This window comes from Gigantopelta aegis, chromosome 3, assembly GCF_016097555.1.
Source record: "Gigantopelta aegis isolate Gae_Host chromosome 3, Gae_host_genome, whole genome shotgun sequence".
Lineage (NCBI taxonomy): Eukaryota > Metazoa > Mollusca > Gastropoda > Neomphalida > Peltospiridae > Gigantopelta > Gigantopelta aegis.
The window spans coordinates 14,139,636-14,162,471 of NC_054701.1; the positions used below are offsets into that span (position 1 = coordinate 14,139,636).

The following is a 22,836-nucleotide window of genomic DNA, read 5'->3' on the forward strand; positions in this document are numbered from 1 at the left end:
GTGACAGAAACACGCAAGATGTTATTTCAGGAGCAAAGTTGGAACTGGCAAAACATTAGTCGAACTTCAAGGATGTAGCTACGTCCGGACCGGAGTGGGGTGGGGGTCGAATAGTCCGTGCCATCCTTCTACAAAAACGTTTTTGTAAATCATTTCAGTTTGGGTTGACGTAAGAAGAAAAGTAAAAGTATTTTGGAAATAACAAAAGAAAATATACTGCTTTTGAATGCAATTTAGAAAACAATCGGCTCAGACATAAATAACTTGTAGTAAATTCCATAACATGAAGAAAAAGGCGTTCCCCGTGGGGAGAACTATAGATCTTTTTTGTCTCCCATTTTTCTGAAAACCTATATGAACAGGCCAATTTTGTAACTTTCCGATTTGATTTAAACATTGATACATGTCTGACTGTCTGCTTTCAAACGATTAATAATTAAGGTTGTTATACATTTAAAACAATCGACTGGAATTGTCTGTAGTGTTAGCGTTTCATATCTCGCATATCGTCACACAGAAGTTGCAAGTACGCGTGGTGTATGCTGGGCTTTAGTGTCAAACACAAATTCTATAGAGTTAGTTCCCTTGGATCGATGTGACAACTTTTCGTAAATTTCGTTGACAAGATAAAAGCCTCTGATTCTCTGCACGGACAAGACATTTAAGATGTGACATCTGATCTTACTTGAAGCGTGTTGATTGACACAGGTATTGTTTTTAGTTTTAAGAGAAAATAATCGTGCTACTGTTTCATACCTTTTGTCGCAAAGTTTGTGACCTGACTCGGTTGAGTCAAGTGTCATTCGTCAGTTCACTTCAGCCTCCAGTTTTGTTTAAATTAAAGCTGCAATCTCGAATCATATTTTTATCAGGATGTACCATGTTTTACAGTAGGAGTTTGAGAAAAGTAGATGCCAGCAAGAAAAATGCAGTCCCACCAGGAAAAAAATATTGGCGGATTCAAGGGGGTGGGGGTGGGTGGGGGGGGGGGGGGGGGGGGTGGTAGAGGGATTAACACCCACACCAAAACACACACACCATTCAGTAAGCTATGTGGATCTGCATGCATGCATAGAAGATAATGACCCCACTTCTAAAAATTCTAGATCGGCCTCTAAACATAATCTGGGTGGCATAAAAATGTATTGGTCTCAGAGAGGATCCAGGATGTTGTAAAGGTGAGGGTCACAAATATCTAAACGCAAGTTAGAATTAATTACCAAATTAAAGGCGAATAATCCGAAGTCCCAATTCAAGTGAGATGGGAAGGTGTCCATATTCTCAGAAAGTTTTGACATGAACTTTGACTTGAATTTTATTAGTTGTATCCATAAACAAATACCGGCCTCGGTGGCGTCGTGGCAGGCCATCGGTCTAAAGGCTGGTAGGTACTGGGTTCGGATCCCAGTCGAGGCATGGAATTTTTAATCCAGATACCGACTCCAAACCCTGAGTGAGTGCTCCGCAAGGCTCAATGGGTAGGTGTAAACCACTTGCACCGACCAGTGATCCATAACTGGTTCAACAAAGGCTATGGTTTGTGCTATCCTGCCTGTGGGAAGCGCAAATAAAAGATCCCTTGCTGCCTGTCATAAAAGAGTAGCCTATGTGGCGACAGCGGGTTTCCTCTAAAACAATCTGTGTGGTCCTTAACCATATATGTCTGACGCCATATAACCGTAAATAAAATGTGTTGAGTGCGTCGTTAAATAAAACACTTCTTTCTTTCTTTCCATAAACAAATTTGCCCATGGTAATTTTAGGCATCATTTTAAAAGAAATTGCATTGATCAGAATAAATAACCAAACCAGTTGGAACATTCCCCTTCGATTAGGAATTTGTTAAAGTGCTTATTATGGTGATAAAGATTCAAACTGGTTTTCGTATATTCAGATAATTTGTGTCTGTTGACTGTAATGGCTGGGACATTTTAATTACTATTTAAACATGTATCATGTATCAGGGGTGCAGAAATGGAAAATATTTCACTAGCCCGCCCGACCAGAACCAACTTTACTAGCCTAGCTACCAGAATGTTTAGTAGTCCGCCAGCCTAAAGAACAATATATTATTGTTTAACAATACATTAACAAAAACATTAATAAGGAATTGGTAAGTTATCAATACCAAATGGCAAAGGAAATCAAGACCCAAACATTGATTAACAAATCAATAAATGTTTTAATATTCTGGTAATGACAAAGGTTTCACATTTGTTTCAAGTTTCATATAGATTTACTAAATTTAAGTGACATCCCACAAGTATTTAACAGAACAATATATTCAACATACTATCAACATAAACAAGCCATTTGTAGGAAGTATTGACCTTTGACCGGCTCTGTTTGGGAATGCCATCTATTGTCAATGCAGTACATATATATATATTATATATATATAATATATATATATATAATTTATATTGTGTAGTTTATCATCTTTCTGAACCATTGGTTTGGATTTCTGGCATGGCTGATGCAGTCACAGATTCAAAGTGCATCCCCCCCCCCCCCCCCCCCCCCCCCCCCCCCCCCCCCCCCCCAAAAAAAAAGTCAGTCAGAAAAAAAGACAGATCACCTGTTAGACTGGTAGTTGTATTTCTTAACTTGTCTGTCAGATTTTTCACTGGCATTGTACTAGATAATACTGGAATGATGATACCCTCTGTATCTGTAGATGTAGTTTTAATGGTGTAAAAGTTGTTGACAGACTAATGTGATAAGCCAGCTAAGAAAATGCCCACACATGTTGAGCGAAGCCCTACAATGAAGATTTGCAGCACCCTATATCAGCTACACATGCCAGTGGCTTGGTGTTCTTGAGTTAATTACACTGGTTCCTAAACAAAACACATGTTCTGTACAGTCAGTGTTCTGTGATGCAGTTATGTCACGGACTCCCCACATCAAACCAGTTCTTCTCCTGGGAATGTTAACTAACGGCTATGATGTCGTACTACCTGGTACCAATATACATGCAGTTTCTAGCTGTGAAACTTGCTCCAGCCACAGGTGTGTAGCTGTTGTGCTGTACATGTACCATGTATGTGATATAAGAGATGAAAATCTTAAAAGGATTTTTGGCAGAATTCTGAATTTTAGCATCATCAGAAAACTGTTCCTGTAATTTGTTTAGGAAAACGTCACAGTAACTATTTTTCAAGACCCTAAAGTTATGTTTTGTGGACACAGTAGTGTTTATTGAGCTGTGATATATGCTACATACTGAAAGATCAGTGTTAATAGCAGCAGTGTGAATCTGATATGTGTTATATACTTATTAGCATTCTGGATGTGATCTATAGGACAGAAAGGTAAATATATTTTGTTTTTATGTATAAATTGTAAATGTGATTTAATGTACAAAGAAAATTGTACATATATTGAAGTAAATATTAGTACTAAATTTATCACACACACACACACACATGCACGTATATGCACAAATCCCAAGTTCATTGAAGTATTTTTGCATTTTTCTTCTACTAATTTTATTTTTGTTTGCCAGTATACATGTATTAAAAAAAGCATGTCTTAAATTAATTTGATATATATTATGCATGGAACATTTTAATTAAAAACCTTTGGCAACAATTGGTGATCAGTTGAACATTGAGTACTTTTAGCAATTGCTATTTAGCATTTCAGAATTGTGTCTGTAGCAATCTCTGACATTTACATAGCAAACCATGACGTGATACTGAACAAAATGTTTCCTGAATCAGATATATATACTAGTGTATGAAATGAGCTCCTTTTCCCTTCTTTTTTTTGTTTGTTACTGACCCAGATAATAATGGTATATTGTTTAATGTATTGTCTAGTCTATTAATTTGCATGAAAAAGTGAATTAATGAACTGGCATGTAACTCGATTGGTTTGTTAAAATTTGAATATTAAATATTAATATTGGAAAACATATTATTATTTAGTTTAAATGCGCTCTCTCTCACAGATGGTTGACCTAATTATTGACCTAACAAGGTATTATATATACATTTGATTTGTACCTAAAGGTACTTTATTGAACCATCTACATAACCACCATATCACACTTATTATTGATATTTTATAAAAAATAATTGAATTATGGGTACGGTTCATAATTTTGAGAAAAATAATGGATATTTGGAGAGCAGAGGTATGACGTATTATTTTGAGTCACGTGACGGGCATTTCCCGAATAACCGCAGTGACAAAACGATTTACCAAACTCTTGTAACGAGAACGCTTGACCATCCTCTGCGACGTAGGGTAAATAGAAAAACAACAACAATGAAAATAAGTTATTAAAAAATAATAAAAACATGTACTGAATGATAATAAGCTGATACATTAATTTTTTTAGTAACAGAAGCATGTTAAATGTCGACAATCCCGACTAGTTAGGCCTTTGCATCTATAGGTAAATTCATATGCGAAAAACTCTAAATATCTGGATCATGAGCACCTTCATTTTCCACCTTGTCAAATTCAATATTATGCAAAATATGCCATAACAGTTGACATGAGATAGGAATTGTTACATTTTTAAAGAATACTCTGAACTAGACAGTGTTTATATACGATGTGACTATATATACGAAGGCCGTGTATATAGCCACTACTAACGAGGGCTGGCTATATTCACAGCTAAACTGTATATAGGCGGTAAATAAGTACATCTATTTGATTGATCCATATTACTGAATCATCTGGAACAGGAGGAATACATACTAAGTATCATACGAACAGTGCATTTTCTGAAAAGGAGAGGGGGTGGGTGAGTATATGAATTTAGCGCACCCTTTTGTGTACGTTTTTCATAGATATATGAATAACGTCATGTTGTCCCTAAAGTACTAACAAAAAATTAATAATAATAATAATACTAATACTAATACTAATAATAATAATGAATAAGTAAATAAAAATGACAATTACAAATTATCAGCTGCTGAGGTAGATTAACTGAAAGCGAAACTAAGAGGACAATTAAGGCATTTGGCCTGGTATGCATATTCAACGATATATAATGCACATCATTGCTTAATATCCATACGTATAATCATATAGTTAATTAATAAAACGGTTAAATGTGATGGCTATTATATATAACAGACGCAGCCATTTTGTACCTTCTCAGTGAGTACGCCCTCTGGCGAGCTGGTGGTTACGTAATACTTAATGCGTAACGTCAGGAATGAGCCTTAGAACTAGAGAAACACAATCTACCTGTTTTTTGCGGGATGATAAATAGTCATACATTGCAATGTTCTGTAATAATACACATCCCAGTAAACCAGCAATAAGTATATCAATATATACATATATTATTTTTCAATACAAAATAAAATACCATTGTCAAAGTGGCTACACAACAAATCGAAATAATTAACAATGTTTTGCCCATGCATTAACATACGTACTGAAATGATACACGGGGTGTTTTTTTAGTTAATTGGTCTATGCTGTTAGTCGCTTCTACCTGTGATTCCTAATTGGCAGGTGTGTATTTGATTGGTAACCAGATGAGCCAATTAATTGACGCTGTCTAGACACAAAAATACATACCGGTATTGTGGAATATTACCTGTCGCCCCTAAAATTGTTATGGACATGGTTTATTACTGTAAATAGTTCTGTAAAACTACTGATTAAGTAGACTATTCCATCTAAAACCACAGAAATTGACCAATTACGTAGTCCCAAAGAAAAGAAAATTATCACTTGGGTATCGTGGGTTGTCGTTTTTGCTCCATCGTAGCATATCAATAGGCCTAATAGTGTACATTTTTCCTTTGGATTATTTAACAGAGAAAAATACTATAACCCCATTTTGTTCCGTTAAAGCAACTTGAAATATATTTAGTTAAATAGTTTATTATATTATTATGTCATTTATGCTGTTTTACAAGTCAGGTTGATCAAAGAAAAAAGAAGGAAATGTTTTATTTAACGACGCACTCAACACATTTTATTTACGGTTATATGGTGTCAGACATATGGTTAAGGACCACACAGATTTTGAGATGAAACCCGCTGTCGCCACTATATGGGCTACTCTTCCGATTAGCAGCAAGGGATCTTTTATTTGCACTTCCCACAGGCATGATAGCACAAACCATGGCCTTTGTTGAACCTGTTATGGATCACTGGTCGGTGCAAGTGGTTTACACCTACCCATTGAGCCTTGCGGAGCACTCACTCAGGGTTTGGACTCGGTATCTGGATTAAAAATCCCATGCCTCGACTGGGATCCGAACCCAGTACCTACCAGCCTGTAGACTGATGGCCTACCACGACGCCACTGAGGCCGGTCGGTTGATCAAAGAGAAGCGCCTTGTCGAAAATTACTGCTTTTGTTTACACTGTACATACAGGAGATGGTCAGGAGCTGATGTCACTTCGCCCCAAGCTATCCCACCGGACGTCACAAAAACGAAACAAAATGGCTGCCCCCAGTTAGCAGGAATAATGATGGTTTTTTATTAACTCTAAAATTACGCGTTTTTCATTTGCTAAAGTGTCAGTATATGCTGGTGGTCCGGGTATGCATCTTTCCAACACATAAGGCTCTTGTTTGAGTTGACCCTACCTTCACTGATTGCAATTTTGAGGCTGCTTAGGCGTATCATAAAATATTGTTTGTTTCCGGTTACCCGACCGACCCTAATTTGAACCTGCCGACCCTAAAACTTTTTTTGTATATATCCAAAAATGTTTTTTTAATATAACAACGATTTCCACGAAAACATTCCAAAACTATCACAAATGATTAAATATGTCAGTAAGATCTCGATGCGTTTCGTTATTTTTTGTACTGGGTCACTGGGAACTTCGCGGGTTTCCTCTAAAAACAGTGTCAGAATGACCATGTGTTTGACGTCCAATAGCCGATGATATTAAAGATAAAAATCAATGTGCTCTAGTGGCGTCGTTAAATGAAACAAACTTTACTTTTCAACATTCGTTTGAGCATCCTGAGCATTTGTACTGCATTTCTATTTATTGGACCAATTGACTGCTTCAAACCACGTGTGTACTTTAATACTGGATGCATACAGAATAAAACTAACATTGCAAATTATAAAATTGGCAAGTCTACCATTTCTTAGATACACTAGGAAAGATAATATTCATAACATTTTTTTTAAATGTTATTGTTGGACAGATAAATATAGAACCCTTCTTTTCAGTTTTCATTAAAAGAAATTGTTATAACTTATTTACTGGTTTCTATCCAATTAAGGTTCAACCAGCCCAAGTCTGTCCTGGACCAGTACAGAAGTTATGTGTTAGTATGAGAGTAAACCTTCTGCCTATTATTAAACAGCAAGGGGTCTTTTGTATGTACTCTCCCACAGATAGGTTAGCACCATGTTGCCCTCAAAATCAAAATGTCTTGCCTTTTATAAATGTATAAGTTGCCCATGTAAAAACAAGCCTTTAAACACACCTATGTGGATAGTACTAATTAAGTTATTTTGATATAGAAAATAAAATGGCTTTTTTTTAAATTTATAATGGAAAAAAAAATCCCTTATGAACATAAAATATGCCCCCAAAACGTCACTGATATAGAAAATAGAATGGTATTGTTGGTTTGCATAATGCATTTCTAACATGCAGGGTTTTTTGGATCCTTTTGAAATACCATAAATAAAATTATTATAATGGAAAAAAAAAGTAATTACCGTATATCTTCGCCTGTAAGTCGATCTCGGCTATAAGTCCCTTAGCCCTATTTTTTTTAAATAAGTCTGAAAAAACATAAAATATGCCCACCAATAACGTCACTTCGGTACCCAATGCCTTACTTCATTTCTAGGGAAAACACTGTAGAGGTGAAAACTGTTGACTGATGAATGGTATTGTTGGTTTTTTGCCGCATAATGCATTTCTAAGTACACATTTTTGCAGAGGTGTCCCTTTTCTAGATAAGGATACCGGTAGTCAAGGGAAACCTTTATTTAATATCCATAAATAAAATTATTTTTTCCAAAATAAAATGTTTTTTGTTTACATTTTTACTACCCAATGTTATTTTAAGTCCAGGCATGTGAATGAGATCGTACGGAAACAAAAAACCGTAATTAATTTTTCAAATTAACATTTTGGCCTACGTAAAAAAAAAAAAAAAAAAACAGTAAATATTAATTTTTTTACAGCACCCCCCAATATAATATTTTTGACGAAAAGGTTATTTTTCGGTATTTAAACACAAAAAAAATGCTCAAAAGTTGCAAAAATAAATATGACTAAAAGGTTATTTTTCTGTATTTAAACACATTTCAAATGCTCAAAATTGCAAGGGACCACGCCCGGGTCCCCCTCTAAATTTATGTAATGTTTCTGTAACAATCACCCCACCGCGACGTGATTTTACCAACATTATAATTATTTTTACTACTACTACTACTACTACTACTACTACTACTACTACTACTACTACTACTATTAGTATTATTATTAGCCTACTACTACCTTTTTGAGGTGGAGGGGCGGTGTTTTATCTGGAGGAGTTTTGGCTATAAAAATGCAAGATTAACATGCGTGCACACACGCACAGATGGCAGATTGAACTTCTCCCTGCATATAGAACTGGATTCAACTGGGTTAAGTAATAAGTAGCCAACCTTTGGATGACAAAACATGCAACAGTACACTGGGTTTTTTATGCTATATATTAAAACTGAAATACCACTTTGCGAACCAGTCAAAATAATTTGCACACGCGCCTGATAATAATAATAATAATAATAATAAATGGTGAGTTCATGTTCCAACTTTTTATTATTTGCCATATATATAGCCGGCCCTCATTTGCCAAGTCTCTATACACAGTGATCTTTTATATAAAATGCAAAAATCCATTATACGGTTGTCGTATATATAGCCTCATCACTACAAGTCTGTTTTTCCGTATTTTAAATGTCCCATTTAAAGAAGAGTTCCAAATTTTAAAACTGAATCGTGTCATGGAATTCCCTCAATCGTAGTTCAATTAAAATGTTTAGGATCATACAATAACTAGGTTTGGTATTCCAAATGAATGTAATTTCCATTTATAATGCATATTTAGAGAAATAAGGCCCACTAAATCCGTGACTGAGCTCCTTTAAGCTCAGTGATTGTGAAGCATGTACATGTACTCAAGGGAAGCTGGATGAATGTTATAACACCAGCATGAAAAACACATCAACTAACGTGTGTGGCATGGGCGTCAATCTGGCTTTAAAAGTGTGGGGTGGGGGGAGGGGGGATGTGTTAGTGAGTGAGAGAGAGAGAGAGAGAGAGAGAGAGAGAGAGAGAGAGAGAGAGAGAGAGAGAGAGAGAGAGAGAGAGAGAGAGAGAGAGAGAGAGAGAGAGAGAGAGAGAGAGAGGAATGTAAATGAAAATCATAAAGCTACACTTTAGTGGTTAAACTTAATTTTTGTTGGTTTTTTTGTTGTTGCTGTTGTTTTTGTTGGTGGTGGGGGACACTTATATAGATTGTCCCCCGGCGTTGAAAAGTGAGGGGGACGCATCCCCCCTGTCCCCCACCGATCGACGCCCATGGTGTGTGAAATATTTAGGAATGAACGACATCAAAGTGCAATGGATGTCACTTTAAAAAGAACATGCAGTTAACTCCACTATGTGGATTCGATCCAATTGCCCAGCACACTCCAGATAAGTGTTCTGTACCATCAAGATCATCCCACCACCTATTCTTGAGATATCTAAACTAGTATAGATTGCATCAGGTCCATTTAATAATTAGTATCATCAAGTATTATATAATCTAAAAAAAATTGTCATCAATAGACACAAGTACAAATATACCTACATGTAGCTATCTTAGTTGGAAAGACAAGAACTGGGATGTAGAGGTGGATAATTTTATTTTTAATTAAAAGCTGAAAGGTGGGAGCAACAGTCAGGTTGAGAAGAAATGAAATGGGTTTCCGAAGGATGTAATTTAAGGCAGGGTTCTGCCAGAGGGTAAATTGGGTATGGTGTCATATACCCAAATTCTTTGGCAGATTTTATTTTTTAAGCTGACCTTTTAACAAAATTAATTACTCTTATCATTGCTGTATGATTTTTTTTAACCCTAACCCTAAACCTAACCCATTTTATTTCTGAGGGAGGCCCCCTATACCTCTATTGACTGTGGTTGCATTCAGCACACACATTGTAAATATTCAATTTCATAGTGCCATACTAAAAAATTTCCATCTGGCAGAAACACTGAAAGGGAAGGGGGAAGTGGGATATATATACTCTTCAAAAGAAGAAACGCAAAACCACATTGTCGTAACATTTGGAGAATTGATTTAATTATTGAATGGTGAGTCCGATAAACCAAATGTTGCAGGATTGTTCACAATTCACTCTAGTCCATTGTGAGTAAGTGATAGGACACACCACCAAGGTCAAGGTCATCTGGAGTCAATACCGGGTGTGGCCTCCGCGTGTGTTGACAACTGCCTGGCACCGCCTGCCCATTGAAGCAACCAGAGTACGGATGACGTCCCGGGGGATGGTGGCCCACTCGGCCTGCAAGGCTGCTGCCAGCTCGGGCAGGGTCTGGGGCTGTGGTTGTCGCTGTCGGAGGCGTCGGTCCAACTCGTCCCATAGATGTTCAATTGGGTTCAAATCCGGTGATATCGATGGCCAAGGAAGGACATTAATGTTGTTGTTCTGTAGGAAAGCCGTTGTGAGACGTGCTGTGTGAGGCCTGGCGTTGTCATGTTGGAACACTGCGTTGGCGTTGGCCATAACTGGAACGATGTGTGGCCGGAGGATCTGGTCAATGTAGCCCTGTGCATTCAGGTTGCCCTGCACGTGGACCAGGTCAGTTCTGCCAGTGTGTGAGATGGCTGCCCACACCATGACACTACCCCCGCCGAATCTGTCCACTTCCTGCACGCAGTTTGCCGCATAACGTTCACCACGACGCCTATACACGCGACATCTTCCATCATGACGTCGGAGCAGAAATCGGGACTCGTCACTGAACCACACCTGTCTCCATCGCAGTTAGGCCATTGTCGATGAATCTGGCACCACTGCAGTCGGAGTCGACGGTGTTGTGGTGTTAAGATGACACCTCGAACTGGACGTCTGGCACGAATTCCTACCTCACGTAGGCGGTTCCGTACGGTCTGGTCGGATATCCTGCGCAAACCTGGTATTGCTGCGGCTGTGGAGGTGGCAGTAGTCAATCGTTCCCGAAGGTGGCGTACCCGGATGTAGCGGTCCTGCCCGGGGGTAGTGACCCATGGTCGACCGGATCTAGGGAGGTCACGTGTTGATCCATGTTGCTGGTAACGGTCCCACAGTCTGGAGATGGTGCTTGGGGACACATGGAATGCCCTGGCAACGGCCGTTCTGGATTCGCCTGCGTCTAGTCGGCCGATGGCATTGTTTCTCTGCGGTTCACTGAGACGTGGCATGTCCTGGATTGTCAACTGTCGGCCAGATACAGAGGCCAGGCAAGCGAACACCCTGCATTTTTATACTGTCGGTGTTCATGTTGCACGTGCAGACTATGCACGTGCAGTGGTGACATGGTTTGCACGTGGCTGCGTTTTTGCGAATATTCACATTTTGGAACTTTATTGTACAGTAGCTGCGTTTTATCGAATGTAACCGTGGGAATGTGTTTGGGACATGCAATGACCTTATATTCACAAAGCATGAACCGGTAGGAAACATAAAATCGGAGTTATAACCCATTTGTACCCTTTTGCGTTTCTTTTTTTGAAGAGTATATTTTTAATTATTTTAAACCTACAATAATGGACATGCCATTTGGTTAATGAATTGAATTATGATATGTCTTTTTGCTATTCCTTTGGGTGTTCAGTCTTTTCACTGAAAGTCAAACATATATGGTTTTACAGTTTACTTCGAAACCCATGCATGTTGTTATATGTTAGCAATGTATACATGACATTGTATATACTGCTTAATTTTACCTCGGCAAAAATGACAGGTTAGCAACACTATCTGTAATTAGTTCCTTAGCAACTGCCTGCGTACATGTACATGCATTTCTACTTACTATCAACATCACTTGGAAGTCAGTGATTTTTTAATTATTTTTCATATTGATGTTGATTATATGTGTTTCCGGTATACACTGATAGATTAATAGCATACATGGATTGTAGATTAGATGAGACTTGCAGTGATTGTTATCATTGAATTACCATTTTAGATAATAGCACCATTTATCATATTATAACAACCCTGGTAATTATGAACCTTGCCAAAACATTCTGTTTTTTGTTACAGTCTGCCAGAATATTATACTGTGCACATGTTATACATTATGCCATAGATTGTCTGTCCAATGTAATATTCTAACAGGGAACTATACAAAGCACATGTATACATACATGTGTAGGCCTACTATAGTACACAGAAAGTAGTCTGTTACTGATCGCCTTGTAGGATACAGGTCCAACCAGAGGGGACTATGAGTTTTCATCTCCGTCTTTCTGTACATCTGTCTGTCTGTCGGTCTGTCCCACATATAGTTTTCCAGATCTCTTTGTTGTAATGCTTGATATTTAGTTACAATTTTGTGCATGGCTTTATCATATCCAGTTACAGATCAAGTTTGACTTTCATGGTCACTTACCTATTTTTGACATAGTTATTTATAGCCCTTGAACTTAGGAGATATGAACATTAGTTTTCCCAGATGTTTTTTTTTTTCTTCGACAATGTCTTTAAATATATTGAACTGAAATTTTGTATATAGCTTTATCATGTACTGTTACAGATCAAGTTTGACTTTCATTCATTGCTGGGGTTGATATTTGTCAACAAGGGAATGGTCAAGAAAAAATAAACAGTTAAAAAACAAAAGTTTGACTTTCATGGCGATTTAATCAATGGCCTTTGAATTTAGAATATAAGATAATTTGTTGGGCTCAGTAGGGAACTTGTATTGCTCTAGCAGTACGTACTGTGTAAATCTTCTTTATATTCTAAATGGTATTATACTCGCCTCTGTAACACTATACAGAACATAGTCTGTTCATACATATTCTGGAAAGGATATTACATGTTTGTACGTTGTTTATATAGTACAAGGCTGTTGCACGGTGCATTTTGAAGTGAACATAGTCTTTTTGTTTATCCTTTTAGGAAGATACTAAACAATACATATGCAATAGATTATTATTTTTATTTATTTTTTATTAATTTTTTTTAATGATTTTTATTGCCCCCAGATCAGTTGACAGTGTCAAGGTTGGGGAGCCTTGAATCATTGCCTTACAAAAATACATGTATATATTCATACCTTCTAGTTACATACATTTGAATTTGTTAAAAACAATACATAAATATGAATACAATAATGGTTTTGATCTGAGGGGGACAGGGGATAGAGAATGGACATGAAATGAATGGGGTAAAAAAGAGAAAAGATAAACAGAAAATAAAAAATAGAGAAAGAAGCATGTATTATTTATTTACTCTTTACTGTATTGTAGATTAAGATTGGTTTTCTGGTTCTACAGAATTTTTAGTATATCCAAGCAAGCCCAGATTTTCCTTTAGGTTAATAAGATGTGCAGTTATGAGATTGAAGAAAGTAGTATCAATTAATTCTCCGATTTTCAAGCAAAAAGATTCAACCATTTCTCCCAATGTTCATTAAATTTGTCATACTGGCAATTTTTTAAATAGATACATCTTTCTATTTGGAATTTAGTTATCAGGATATTTTCAATGGCCTTTTTGTGCAAACTTTGTTTAAGTATTTTCATGTTGTAAATGTAATATTTTATATTGACAGTTATCCAGTTTACTACGTATCTTAGATCACCATCTGTCATTCCAAACATAACTGCATTTTTGCTTAGTGGGATGCAAAGACCAGTTTTTTCAAAAATCCATTTTGTAACTGCTTCCCAAAGGTTTCTTACTTCAATGCAGTCGTAAAAAAGGTGCTGCAATGTCTCTGGTTCATTATTACAAAAAGAGCATTTGTTTGAATCAACATAATGTATCATATGAAGAAAAGTATTAGTAGGCAGAATTCTGTGTAACAGTCTGTATTGAAACCACCTTAAAGTTGTATCTTTTAAACAATAGAAAGGTAGAGCATAGTATTTTTCCCACGTACAACAGTCGTATGTCAATCCTTTGTTTGCATATTTTATCTGTGACTTTGGAGTTATGGGGGTTTTTTTCAATGTATTGTACAGATCTTTACATCCTGCATTTGTGTTCAGTAGAATTTTCATTTTGAAAGGTAAAATTGGAATTTTAACAGATGTGAATGTTTTGTCATTAATATTGTTTAATGAACGTAGGAAAGATTTTACAGCATTTACTAATGATGCATAATTTAAAAAATTAGTTTTTATGTCATATTTTCTTCTAAACGTTTCAAATACCAAAATATTCCCTTCATTGTCGAGTATGTCAGTTATGAAAATTATTCCTTTTTTTATATATTCATTATATAGAAACGGTTTGTAACTTTTTAAGATGTTGGTATTATACCAAATATTGAGTCCTTGTATATCTTCTGTCGTTTTTTAGACTTTCTTTTTCTTGTAATAGTACCCAACTGAATAATACATCTTTCCAGAAACTGTTTTTGATCTTTTCTTTTTTAAATATAATGAAATAGTCTCCATATATAATTCGGTCCCTTGTACTTAAACCAGTAGTAGACTGAAATAGGTTGACCCATTTATTATTATAAAAAAGTCTTCTTATCCATGATATTTTTAAGGATGTCATTACATGTTGTATATCTGGCATTTTTATACCCCCATATCTATAATCTTGAGTTAATAATTCTCGTTTTATTTTTTCTGGTTTATTTGGCCAAATAAATTGGAAAAACATTTTATTTATAATTGTTTTTGATGGATTTGGTAATGACATTAGTAGATATGTAATTTTTGGTATTAATAACATTTTTACAATTGTAACTCTTCCTAGGATAGTCAGTTTTCTAAATGACCACAGTTTTATCAAGTTCAGAATTTGTTTGATCTTAGAGCCAAAATTACATGCTATAATATCTTTTAAATTTATGGGAAAGTTAATACCAAGCAAAGTAAACTGGTTTTCACCCCATTCCAGTTTCCAACATGTATGGTGATAGACATCTTTACAATATTTTTTGCTACCTATCCAGATGGCTTTTGACTTAGAGTAATTTATTTTTAAACCGGAGATATCAGAATAGTAATCAAGTAATGTCATTGTATTGTACAGAGACTCAGGAGATCCATCAAGAGTGAAAGTAGTATCATCGGCATATTAAGAAATTAGATATTCTTCACCATTAATAGTAATGCCTTTGTTATTTGTTTTATTCCTAACCACAGTTGCGAGAATTTCAGCACAAATTAGAAAAATATATGGCGACAGGGGGTCACCTTGTCTGCAACCTCTTTCTAATTTGAAAGTTTATGATAAATAACCATTTTGTAATACACTGGACATTGAATTTTTGTTAAATGTTTTAATCCAGCTCTTTATTGAACTTTTAAAATTAAATATATCTAATGCTTTTTCGATAAAGGACCAAGATACAGAATCAAAAGCTTTTTCGAAGTCCACAAGTATTAACAGACCAGGTATATTGTATGTATCAGTGTATTGCATTATATCATATATCAATCGTATGTTTTCTCCAATATATCTTCCTTTAATAAAACCTGTTTGATCTTTATTTATTATTTTATCTAAGACGGTTTTAATTCTATTTGCAATGCAGCCAGAAGCCATTTTGTAAGTGCAGTTCAAAAGAGTTATGGATCGCCAATTTTTCAAAAATTATTAAGGCTTATTTTGCTTGGGGATACAAGTGATTATACCTAGTTTTTGTACTTGGGACATTTCCTCAATAGTATAACTATAATTTATTGACCGAACTATAAAATACCCTAAGTCTGTCCAAATGTTTTTGAAAAACTCTGCTGTAAATCCATCTGAGCCGGGACTTTTTTCGTTCTTCATACTTTTAAGAACATTTAAAACTTCAGAGTATGTTATTTTTCCTTCTAGAGCTTGTGCTTCTTCATTTGTTAACCTGTTAAAATTATAAACTGATAGCTCTTCCACTATATTAGTGTGTAGTTGTTCCGATGACGCAGAATATAGTTTTTGATAAAAACACTTAGTTTCAGTTAGAATATGTTTTTGGTCTATTATTACTGTTCCATTACTTAATTCTAATCTTGATATTAGCTTGCTATGGTAATTTCTAGACTCCATGTTACAAAAATATTTAGTTGGTTTTTCCCCCGTCTTCGATCCATTTTGTCCATGCTCGGATATAATGTCCTTTGAGTTTTTCTTTTCTTAGCTCTGTTAATTCATGTTTTCTTTCTTCTAATACTTTAAAGTTAGTGTTATCTATGTCTTCTAATTCTTTTATATCTTCACAAAGTTTAGTTTCTAACTCATTATTTTTCTTCTTTTTAAACGCTGAAAAGGATATTGTTTTCCCTCTTATTTCCATCAGCAGTGTTTCAAGAAAAAGTTGCTCATTTATTACAAACTGTATTTCGTCTTTTGGAATAGAGTTTAAGTTATCTGCATTATAAATTAAAACAGCATATTGCGAAATTATATTATTTATTACTTCCTTAATAATTGTTACATAATCTTTGTTCGTCAATAGTGAATTGTTAAATTTCCATAACCCTTTACCATTTTGGATTGTATTTAGTTTCAAATACAATATTACACCAGAGTGGTCTGACCTGTAGCTATTGTCAGTTAAAACCTTTACAACATGTGGTATTAAATTATTTGAAATGAGAAAAAAATCTAGTCTTGCCAATTTTAATGGGTTTGATTTTCTCCAAGTATATCTTCTTAGCACTGGATATAAATCCCTAAAAGGGTCTTTCAAATCAAATGCTTCTATATTTGCTCGGAGTTTTTCACGTGCTTTAGGATGATTACAATGTAAATAGTTTTTCGTATCAAGATCTTGATTAAGTACTAAATTGAAATCACCACATATATAATACTCATTATCAAATTCTTCTATATTCAATAAAATCTTAGAAAAGAAGTCCGGGTTATCGTTATTTGGTCCATATATATTAATAAGTGTTATTCGCTCTTTGTTCACCGTTATATCCAGTACTATAAAGTATCCTGAATTATCTGTTTTTATTTTATGTATTTTGTATTCGAATGTATTATTTAACATTATTGCAACTCCCCTAGCTTTACCAGTGAAAGAGTTAAACAGACATTTGTATCCCCATTGAGCTTCTATATAAGGTTCTAAATCCTGAATAAAGTGTGTATCTTGTAAGCAGTAAATATCAAAGTGTTTGCATTTTAGATAGTTCAAAACATCTTTTTGTTTCTCAGGATCTCCGAGTCCCTGACAGTTCAATGTCATGATTTGTAAATATGCCATGTTACATTTTGGTTAATATGATTGTATATATATTTTAATGATGTTGTATAAAGCTTGCTTGAAAATGAAATTTTCAGAGGACAGAAATGAAATAAGTAACTTTTATACCCTTTTGCTTTTGAACAAGGCAGAGATTTAGCGAGAGAAAAATTTGTAAAAAAGAGAATCACAAATAAGAGAGAGGGAATGAAAAGTAAAGGACAAAGAAGTAAATTAAACATTAAAACAATCTAATTAAAATTAGCTCCACTATTACATGTGGATCTAAAGACAGCCAGTTGGAGCTCATGTCCACCAATCAAAACCTTACTTGCAGAATCCTGTCAGTGATTTAAAAATAATTTGAAAACATTCCGAATTATACTGAGGGTATACGACATGTTTCATGTGAATTACGAATGCCTTAAAACATGTTTTATTTTATAAAATAAATAATTTGTAATGTAAAACTGAAGACTGATTTAGCTTTTTTTAATTTTATAAATAAATAATTTTTAATGTAAAATTGAAAACTGATAACCCACCCCGTACGTATTGGTATGGTTCGCTGTACTGCGGCCACTAAAATAGACTCTCCCGATATTTTTAGAATTTGTATGTGTGATTGGTCAATATTTAAATTATTATTTACAGATGAAATGTTACCTGGACATTGGGGACTACGCAGTGTTGTTAGTTTTAAATCACTGGCAGGATTCTGCAAGTAAGGTTTTGATTGGTGGACATGAGCTCCAACTGGCTGTCTTTAGATCCACATGTAATAGTGAAGCTAATTTTAATTAGATTGACATTAAAATAACCATGTAGGCCAATTAGAGAGTCTCCTAACCCTTGATCATATTGATAGCAAATAAAAAATTAAAAAAAAGAATAAGTGAACAGTCACCACATATCCATTAATAGCTATAAGCAGATGCAAGACCGTTTTCAGTAGTAATAATATTAATAAAGATAATAATGGAGATGGTCCTAATACTATCGGATAAAAACAGTAATTTAAGTTATTATACGGAACCATCACCATATCCGACTTTCTCCATTTACATTTATATATGTATCAATGTTCCCTTTTGGGGCTGATATTAATAGATTAAGTATAGTCTGTGCAAAAAAGTATATAAATTAGTTTTTCTTTTAGCTGATGGGATTACCTCCATTATATTGACCCAAAAGGACACATATTAACACTCGCATGCATGTACGTGCACACACACACTCACCCCCCCCCACACACACACACACCCCCACACACACAATGCACATGCCAATACATAAAAAAAGAAGAAAAAACCCCACACAAAAACCCCACATAATTATAAACATAGACAAGTGCACATGGGTAAATAACTAGTATACCCTGCAAAGGTGCGGGTGCGGACGCATACATACACACCCAAGTGCGCGTATACACAGATATAACAGTATAGTAACATCAGCACACACAATTATCTTACGAGCATTCACCCATGAACATGCATACACACACACACACACACAGAGACACACACAGACACACATACATACATACACACACACACACACACACACATACACACACACACATACACACACACACACACACACACACATACATGGCTGTTAACTGTCCGTCGTGAGACGGATTTCCGTCGTCAGAGAAATTGTGGAAATTATTTTTTCAGTCAGGTTTTTTTTTTTTTTTTTTTTAATGAGAATCACTTCGGCCGTTTTCGGTTTCCGTAATGTCAACCCGATCGCTTCGGACGTTTTCTTTGCCCCACTGACCCCCTTTAGGGACCCATCCCAGGGTATAAACTACTATACATTTTGGGACCGTTCACCGGCCCCATTCCCCTAACGTAAATTCCCAATCCAATATCAAACTTTTTCCCCAATTAGACCCTTCAACCCAACAGTTTCCCAATAAAGATTCCCAAGGTTGCTCTTATCGTGGACACTTGAACTCATATTTTTTTTTACAAATTTAGCTAATTGTATATTTTAAAAAAAAATGACATCGAAAAAGTTTCGTTTTGGTTTTCCGATCGATTATGAACACATGACGAACAACTCTGACCTGGATATGCAAATTAGGTGTATCCTGTTTTGATAGTCTGTTGTATCGTAGTTTTTAGTAATAATGCCTACATTGTCTGATATAATATATTTTTGGTAGAAGAATATAACTTTTTGTTTTAATCCATCCATTTGCGTTAACACATATTTGGGATCTATCGCAACACGTCCAATCCGCTATTTACGGACGTAGAAAGTAAAAGTATTATCCTGCACTACCATTTGCTGTGCTATTTTAAGCAGACGATCTTATTTTGTAAAAAGGTGTGTACATATGTTTCGTACTCTCTTTTTTTCAGATATTTTATTATTATTATTTAAAAAAAAATTAAAATCATGTTTGGTACGGTTTTTGTAAATACCCCCCCCCCCTAAAAAAACACGTTACTACAGTAGTTGTAAATTAAGTGAAAAAACCCCTCTAATTTAAATGTGCTACTCACTCCCTTTGAAGTAATGGCCGTACCCGATGTCACACCATGTAACGAACAGCACGTGCGAGTTTGAACACTGTTACAATGTAATAGTTCTGTTGGGAGATTATTAGATTGCGTATTATAGATATTGAGACTTAATAAAATTGATACGGTGAAAAATTAACTTTTTAAAAATGTTACTTCTTTATTATTTATTATTTACGATTGAATAATGGGGTCATTCGAGAACTACTCAACGTGCACTAAGGAGAGTAGGAATTATGGGATGTGTGACAAAACGTAATTGGGGGGGGGGGGTATTGTGCAACGTAATGTTAATTAATAAAGTATGCAACCAGTGATTGCCGTTTTATTTTAACATATATGTATTACTAAAGACCCCAAAGTAAAATATGACATGGTCACAAAACGTTACACGAGCGAGAGGGGTATTAAAACTGCAAGATTTTGCGTTACGTATTGTTAAATGGACACAAAGATCAACAGAGGACTATTCAACGTTAGCGTAATGCAGTATCCGACATTGGCTTTTACCCCAATTTTTAACTACCATAATGAATTTGCAATAAGACTACGGCGACCCGATGTAAATGTATTTGAATATTTTATTTGCCGTCCATTAGCTGGCGGTCAAGCCTAAATAAATAATATCAAGTAATAATGCAAACTTTAAAAAAAATGTCCGTAGCTTGTGAAAGAACACCCCAGCAAATGTCAGCCTAATAGGACTATTTTTATTAATATAGGTTCACTGCAGGACCCATCAAATTAATGTTTTTGTCCAATAAAACAAAAAACAAACAGGGTTTGATTTGGGAGAAATACATGTTTAAAGTGGACTACAATTGTCATATAAAACACTACCATTTTGAATGGTGATATAATCATGGCACTGACATCCGCCATCTAAACCCCCAACCAGGGCAATACCCTGTACCTTGAAATTTCAGTCACAACATTTTACTTTTGTTAACAGCCATGCATATACCCCCCCCCACACACACACACACATACACACACACATACACACACACATACATACATACACACACACACACATATACACACACAGACACACACACATACACACACACACATACACACATACACACATACACACATACACACAGACACACACATACACACACACACACACACAGACACATACACATACACACACACACAGACACAGACACACACACACACACACACACACACACACATACACACACATACACACACACACACCACCGATATGTACACGAAAACACAGATCTACAAACATACACACAAAGTGTCAATTATATATATATATATATATATATATTGGTGAATAAAGAACTAAGTTAGCTAGTGTTCTGCGATAGGTAGTTCGGGAATACATAGCGTTTACAAAAAAATTAAACCATCGTCGAGATGTTGGAAACACGTTCATGAGGCAGGCAGACAATCATTCATTTCCAGTATCTTGTTTATTCTTTCCTCCGATTTTAGTTTTGCAAAGATCATTCCGTCTTTTGTCCATGCACTTTCTATGTTTTCGTGAGATTTTACTTTCAGCAGTTTTTGATAGTTTTCTTTAGTCAGATCTTCGCTCAGCCCTATACCAGTACCTTTTAATTTTCTCCTATTTCTCAAGGCTTCTAATTTCTGCGTTCTCAACACAAATTTTGCAATGATCGGTCTACACCGCGACTGATTAAAGGGGCCTAGTCTGTGTGCAATGCTAATGTCTGCCTCTGCAATGTTCATACCAATTTTTTCCAACACTTTCACGGTTTTTTTAATTGTTTCTGTAACGTTTTCGTCCTTGTTGTCATCTTTCAGTCCGAACAAACGAATACTGTCTTTACGCGTATGCTGCTCCATGTTGTTTATTCGGATAAGTGCTATACCTGCTGATAGGTTTGCGGCTTTTATTTCTTCTTTTAGTTCCACGGTTTCTTTTTTCAACTTCACATTATCCGTTTTTAGTTGATCATTATTGAGCTGTACCTGAAAAAGTTTTTCTTCCAGTTTATCAAGTTTTTCTTGAAGTGTTGAAAGTATGTCCTGTTTTATTTGAGCAAGACTGGCTTATAAATCATTTTTAGTTATTGTAAGATCAAGTTTTTTGTTTATTTCAGCTTGTTGCTCAGTTATTTTGTGTAATTCAGCTAGCACTGGATCCATATCTTTTTGAGTACTTGTCAATGAAGTAGCTGATATATGCGATTTTGTCTTTTTTTTGTCTTGTCTGACTATAAGTTCTTGAGTTTATCTTGTATCTGCATTTGGTGGTGACTCACATGAATCACTGCTTATCATTCGTTTTCGGTCATTACCTGAACTCATACTCTTGTAGACCAAGCTATCCTTGTACAGCACATTGTCAAGCACAGTGAGACATCTAGTTCATTGGGTGAACACTACTCAATTATCAAGGGTTTGGCTTGGGGGCTGTAACACTGATTAATACATGACTTTATATATGTACAAGACAACCAAGTAAATAAAGTTATTTTCAAAAATAAGAGTTCTCTCACCAAATTCCAGCTAGGAACACGAGTCTTCTCATATATAAATTGTCTTTATAATATAGTTTGTTCTTAGCAAAAACAGACTTTTGTGGGAGAGCAACTTCTCATGTGTTTTCACCCAAGCTGTGACCTCTGACCTCCGTATTAATCGCAATAGATAGTCTGTACATGTTTTTAAGCTAATAAATTATTATATTCTATAGGAATATTACAGTGCAAATATGTAAATATACATGTAATTTGAAGGATACACACATACATTTACCTCTTTTTTTACTAGTGATATTGCAGTGAATGATTATGATCGAGATTTGATCAGTTAGGTTCTACCAATGTGATTGATTATAAAATTTCATAATCAGTTATGAACGGAAACTGAAAACTTAAGTGTTTCTATAATTTAGACATGGAATTGATGTACATATATGCTGGC

General features: G+C 35.4%; 1 protein-coding gene across 1 annotated transcript in view; it reads left to right on the forward strand.

Annotated features, from left to right (window-relative positions):
* The first annotated feature begins 597 nt into the window (after positions 1–597).
* LOC121367556 overlaps positions 598–22,836 on the forward strand; it is a 47,262-nt gene continuing 25,023 nt past the window's right edge. The window contains exon 1 of the mRNA XM_041491807.1: positions 598–708. The gene's annotated coding sequence lies outside the window, so the exon portion shown is untranslated. The remainder of the gene's footprint in view (positions 709–22,836) is intronic.